General features: G+C 47.7%; 1 long non-coding RNA gene across 1 annotated transcript; it reads right to left on the bottom strand.

The window, feature by feature from the left end:
• Positions 1–540: 540 nt before the first annotated feature.
• Positions 541–5,382, bottom strand: LOC139039622 (uncharacterized). The gene is made up of 2 exons (XR_011492956.1): positions 5,293–5,382; positions 541–1,215 (listed from the first exon to the last, which is right to left on the bottom strand). It is a non-coding gene; the product is annotated as an uncharacterized lncRNA (long non-coding RNA).
• Positions 5,383–5,961: the final 579 nt, after the last annotated feature.

Here is a 5,961-nt window from a genome sequence, read left to right as displayed (position 1 = left end):
AGGTTCCCCCAAATAGGTCACTGGCAGAGATGGTGAACGGGCCACTCGCACTCCCGCTGCCTGTCTTCCCTGGTCTGTGTTTCGGGCTCCCGTCCCCGGAGGGCAGGGAAGACGCAGGTGCACGCACAGGTCCCCGGCAGGGTCAGCCTGACGCCGCCCTCCGCGGGGCTCTGCTGAGACCGCACCAGGGATGGACCTCCTCTCCTCCACTGTACCGCTGCCCTTACTGGTCTCCTCTAGGGGCCTCTCCTTGCTAAATTACATGTACCCAAAAGAGTCTGCTTCCTGGGGAGCCAACCGAAGAGGGGCCTGGAAGTCAGGATGAGTGGGGTGGGCAAAACTCTGATTCTGAGTAGATGCAATGGACTGAAGCCAGAGCTGAAGGGAGGAAGTTTGAGCCACCGGACAAACCCTTGAACTGGATGTTGAGGTTCCTGCTCCTACTGCCACCTGATTGAAAATAGGAAGAAATATGGCATTGGCCCTACCGTGTGTCTGATGGGGATAAAGCTTTTACTTTAAGCAATATAGAACAAATACTTTCATACAGTGTTCATAGCACATTTATTTACATGTAGTGAATTTCAAAGTCAGTGAGATTTTTTGCAGATAATATAGAAGAGAATATTTGCTGACCCTTCTGGTACCTTTCTCTGGCCAGGCACCCATATTAAATATTCAACAGGATTCTCTCCTTTCATCCTTACATCCTTAGAAATTAGTCCCATTTTACAGATGTGGAGGCTGAAGGAGAGACAGATTTGCCTGCATGAGCTGGGGGGCCAGGATGAAACCCAGGTCTGTGCTCTGAACTGCCCGCTGCCCCACAAATAGAGACACATGAGTGTTCCATCTTTCCCCAACACATCTGTAGAATGCAGGGTATTTGCACACACACACAACCCATGGCTTATTGGAGTTGATGAGAAAGTGCTACTTGGCTGGTCTCCCCAGAGAAGCTAAGGGCAGCTCTTAGCTCCTCTCATCCTACTCCTGTGCAGGAATTTGGCCACTGTTAGTATCAGTTGATATTTCTCGTGACTTCATTTGGCATTTTCATGAGGAAATCTTGGCATTACTTGGCTCTTGGATGGGCAGGTGTGTTCTGTGCGAAGGCTGAAGCAGTAGCAGCAATGGCTCCCTTTGCAGTCGGACGTTCCAAAGTCTCTTTCCTGAGGCTGGAGTCACCATTTAAAACACCCTTACTGCTGTTTTCTTTAAAAAAAAAAAGGGGGGGGGGGTTTAACTTTTGACTCCTGGAAAGCAGTCTGTCAGGACTCTCTTGATCACAAAATGAATTTGAATTTGGTTTGGTGATTTGTGGGTCTGGATTCCCACTAACCCTGGTCTCCTTTCAGAGACCAGATGCCTGTGGAGTAAATGTCCTTGTTAGACTGAAAGCCTTGGGTGGTGAGACCTGTGTTTTGTTCGTTGCTAGGCATGGTCCCTGCCACATCGTAGGCTCTCTAGAAGTGGTTGTTGAATTAGCAAATGAATTGATAACAGACTCAGGACAGTTGGCGTGGTTCACAGATAAGAGCTCAGACTCTGAGACTACACATCTGGATCCAAATCCCACGGGCTGTATGACTGTGGGTGGATGACCTGATTTTTCAGTGGCTTGGTTTTCCTATCTGTACAATGGGTGTGACATCAATATACATCCTTCAAGACTGTTGGCAGGACTAAAGGAGTTAGTATGTGTCAAGAACAGAGAACAAGGCCAGGCCTACAATAAGGATTCTTTCGCTGAATTCCCCAGATGCTGAATTCCCCAGACAACAGGGCTGGCATCAACTCTCTTCACACTTGTTGCCCTTTCCTCAAACCATCATGGAGGAAGCAAGTTTTGTTGTATCTGTATTAGCCTGAAACCCCCTCATTCTCATTCCCCACTGCAGTGTCTTTGTGTCAGGAGGTGGGGTTGGTGGACTGCTAGATCTCACTGCACAGAAAAGTGCTGAGAAGCTTAAAAAATCTTCCCTGCAAGGAGCGAGGACAGGATAGACTTTGTTTTTCTTGAAGCAAAGCTGACAATTTATCATTGCCTGTCAAAACCTCCCTCAAAGGCATCCCTTCTCAAACTTTTAAAACTCTCTCCCTGTCAGCCTTGTCAGAATGACAAAGTCCAGAGTCATTCTGTAGAGAAGGGGGTGACAGGAGTGGGCTGGCGGCTGGAAGCCAGGTGCATAATGCTTTAGAGCAAGGAGGGAGGGGCAGCTGGGGCTTTCATGAAAAACAGTCTGCAAGCCACCAATGACAGGCTGCGAAAGGTTACCACTCTGGACCACTTTAGCTCAGAGGGACTGCTTTCAATAGTCTTAGAGAGCTACCCATTTCTTTGTTTATTCAACAAATCTTTCTGAGCATGTTCCATGTGCCGAGTGCTGGGGATGCAGAGATGACCAAGACAACATCTCTGCCTGCATTGGAACTTATGTTCATTAATGTCTGCCCAACACCCACTGAAAATACTGCTCACGCAGGGAAGTTCACTGAACCTTGGCAGTTCCTCAGGATTCTCTAAAACGAAGTTGTAATGTCCCAGGTTTTTCAGCAAGTCAGCAAGAATCACTTGGCCTCTTTGGTCATGAGGAAAATGTAACAAGAGCTCTGTTGTCATGAGTGAGTCTCAGACCTGGCATTGGGAAGTCCAAGTCTCCGGTCAGTGTGTGCGGGACTCCATGCTCGAGAGTTAAGTCTTCACACCTCACACCCAACAGGATAGTCTCCACACACACACACACACACCAGAAAATAACAAGTGCTGGCATGGATATGGAGAAATTGTAAACTTTGGGCACTGTTTGTAGGAATGTAAGATGGTGTGGCTTCTATGATAACTATGTGGAGGTTCTCAAAAAATTAAAAATAGAACTACCATATGATCCAGCAATCCCCACTTGTGGGTATATATCTAAAAGAATTGAAAGCAGAGTCTCAAAGAGGTATTTACACACCCATGTTCACAGCAGCACTGTTCACAATAACCAAGAGGTGGAAGCCACCCAGGTGTCCATCAATATGTGAATGGGTAAACACAATGTGGTTTATACAGACAATGCAATATCATTCAGCCTTAAAAAGGAAGGACATCCTGTCACATGCTACAACACGATGAATCTAGGGGACGTTATGCTAAGTGAAAGAAGTCCGTCACAAAAGACAGAATACCATATGATTCCACTTACAGATGTGCTATCTAAAATTCAAGCTCATAGAGACAGGAGGATGCATGGTAGTTTCTAGAGGCTGGGGAAGAGGGAAAGAAAAGGAAGCTTGCTGTTTAATGGGTACAGTTTCAAGTTTGTAAGTTGGAAACAGTCTGGAGATTTGTTTCACACCAATGTTAATATAGTAACTGCTGAACTCTCCACTGAAAAATGGCTAAGATGCTAAATTGTGTGTGTGTGTGTGTGTGTGTGTGTGTGTGTGTATACACACATGCATACATATATATAATCTAATTTTTTAAAACACATTTAAAAAAAGAGAATCTTCCAGGGGCCAAGGGCTATGGCTGCTGCTGCCTGGACCCAAGAAGAGGAGTGCCAGGTGTGTGTGTGTGTGTGTGTGTGTGTGTGTGTGTGTGTGTGTAGGGGGCAGTGAGGGTGGTGGATGGAGCAGTCCTACATCCTGCTCCAAAGGTCCTGAAAGTCCAAATAACCTGGTCACTAGAGAGTCTGGTGACTATTTTTACTTGGACGAGGTCAAGGTCACCAGAGGAAGTGAACTGGGCTAAGTGACTGGCACTTTTCCCTGCCAGGTCTCCAACGTCCCCAAATTTTTATCACAGGAGAGGAAATAGAATACAGAGCAGGAAGAACTTTCAGGAGTTCAATTCCCAACTCTGCCACTAGCTTAGGTATGTCGCTTTTTTAGCAGGGTATCTGAGTTCTCAAGTACCTGTTTCTTCATCTGTAATATGGGGACAGTAATGGTAGATCATTGGCATGAGGACTAAAAAGTCATCCTGAGGAAGCCCTCAGCATTTTGTCCAAGGTGCTGTGTTAGTGTTTAGAAAGCTCCAGTCTTCTTGACAGGGTTGAGGTGAGTATGGGAGAATTCATGTTGCAGTAAAGAACTGGGCATCTGGATGGAAATGCATTCAGTGAAAAAAAAATGTGGCTACTTCCGGCCAGGATAAACTGGTGGCCTGAGACAGCAGGAACCAGGTCAGAAGTCAGAGTAGCCTCGTGTGCTCTCCAGAGCTATTTTGCTCAGCTTGGAAGGCTGCAAGGCCAGCCTTGGAGCTTGGGATGACAGGAGGATGAGGGACGGCTGGCACCTCCCCAACAATCTGTCCCCAGACCTGTTTCATTTTCCTTCTCTGCTCACCCACACTGGGTGGGAGGAGGCGGCCCAGGTGTGTGGGGGGTGATAGGCCGCATGTGCAGGAAGCTGTGGGTACCTCAGGCGGGGCCCTGGGACGCACTCCAGTTCTGGGGCCTGGCGCCTCCCATCCAGGCTCCTCTGAAGAGTCACCCAGACCAACTCCTGAGGATATGTTTTAAAACCGGTTCTCCCAGCCATTAACCCTGCAACTCCTGACAAAACACACACCCAGGCAGAGCCAGTCAGGCTGGGACGGTAGATCAGGACTCTAGGAATTTGGAGCCAGCCTCCCCTGCAGGTCCCCCAGGGATTGGGGCCCTGCCAGGCCTTGGCATCATCAGCTCAGAGCTGGGCAGCAGGCATGCACCACCTCCATCCATGCCTGCTGAATCGGAGCCCCCCTCCCTTTGGGCTGCTGTGGGAGCACACCCTCTGGTCTTGGGGCGCCCGGGAGCCCTGCAGGGTAACCACTTTGTAATCCTAACACCGACACTGAAGGATGCCAGTGAAGGATGGCTTCTTGAACTTGCTCTGTCTGTGGAGCCAGGCACTTTACACTCGTTATCTCTATCCTCACACCCATTCTGTGGGGAGGGTACAATTATTTATCCCCATTTTTCAGATGAGAAAACTGAGGCTTAGAAGTGGTAAGATGCTTGTTTAAGGTCCCCAGTCTTTAAGTGACAGAACCGGTATTTAAACCCAGGTCTATCAGACTCCAAACCCTACTTATATCCTTTTCCCCTTTCCACCTCACACTAAAGATAAAATGGTCCACCTTAGCTAGTATATTTTGCTCTGCCTATCACACTTACAGGCAACTGCTAGTGTTCAGTGTTGAGGCTGAAAGTGGTTAGTAATGATGTTAAACAGTCGAAAACCTTAAAACCTCTTACCTAAAATAGGATCAGATCACTCTTTTTTTCCCCAAAATTCTCCAATGATTTCTCTACTTACCAGATGAAGTTTAAACTCTTTAGCTTGCAATACATAGCACCACAGAGAAGATGATAAAATGCCAAAACCCTGTTGCTCTTTTCTCTTTCAAAAGTGATCTTCAGTCTGGAGAGAAAAAAAATAGCTCTGCTAAGTTGGGATTGGAGCCCAAGGTTGGTGAGAACATGCCCGAGGAGCAGGAGAAGGTTGGAAGGGAGTCCCAGTGCCCTTCCCCGACCAGAACACCCAGCCCCAGGCCAGGCTTCGAAGAGTGAAGGGCTTAGCTTTCTCCAAGGCTGTTGTTAATCTTTCACAGACAGAGCAAAGGGGAGAGAGCTCCAGGGCTGGGCAAGACCCCTAGTTTTCCAAAAGGAGGACACTATAGATTCTGAATACTGCATACCCACAGGTACGAGGGAACCCCAGAGAAACTGCAGTGTATGCCATTGAGCAAATGGTTTGTGCCCATTAACAATGGAAGCACAGATCCCTAAAGAGCTACAGGGTCCACTTGAAACAAACCAGGTCTCCCCTCACTTCCTCTTCTAATAGGGCTGCTGAGCTGGTTGATCAGGGAAGTGCTGATGACGTGGTATATATCTGGATTTCAGCAAGCCAGCTGATAATGTCTCCCGTGACTTCCTCATAGTCAAAACTGGCCAATTGTGAGCTAGAGGTGCTTTTATTTGG

This window comes from Odocoileus virginianus, chromosome 19 (genome assembly GCF_023699985.2).
Source record: "Odocoileus virginianus isolate 20LAN1187 ecotype Illinois chromosome 19, Ovbor_1.2, whole genome shotgun sequence".
Lineage (NCBI taxonomy): Eukaryota > Metazoa > Chordata > Mammalia > Artiodactyla > Cervidae > Odocoileus > Odocoileus virginianus.
Note: the sequence above shows the minus strand (reverse complement) of the source record. Positions and strands in the feature narration are given on the sequence as shown.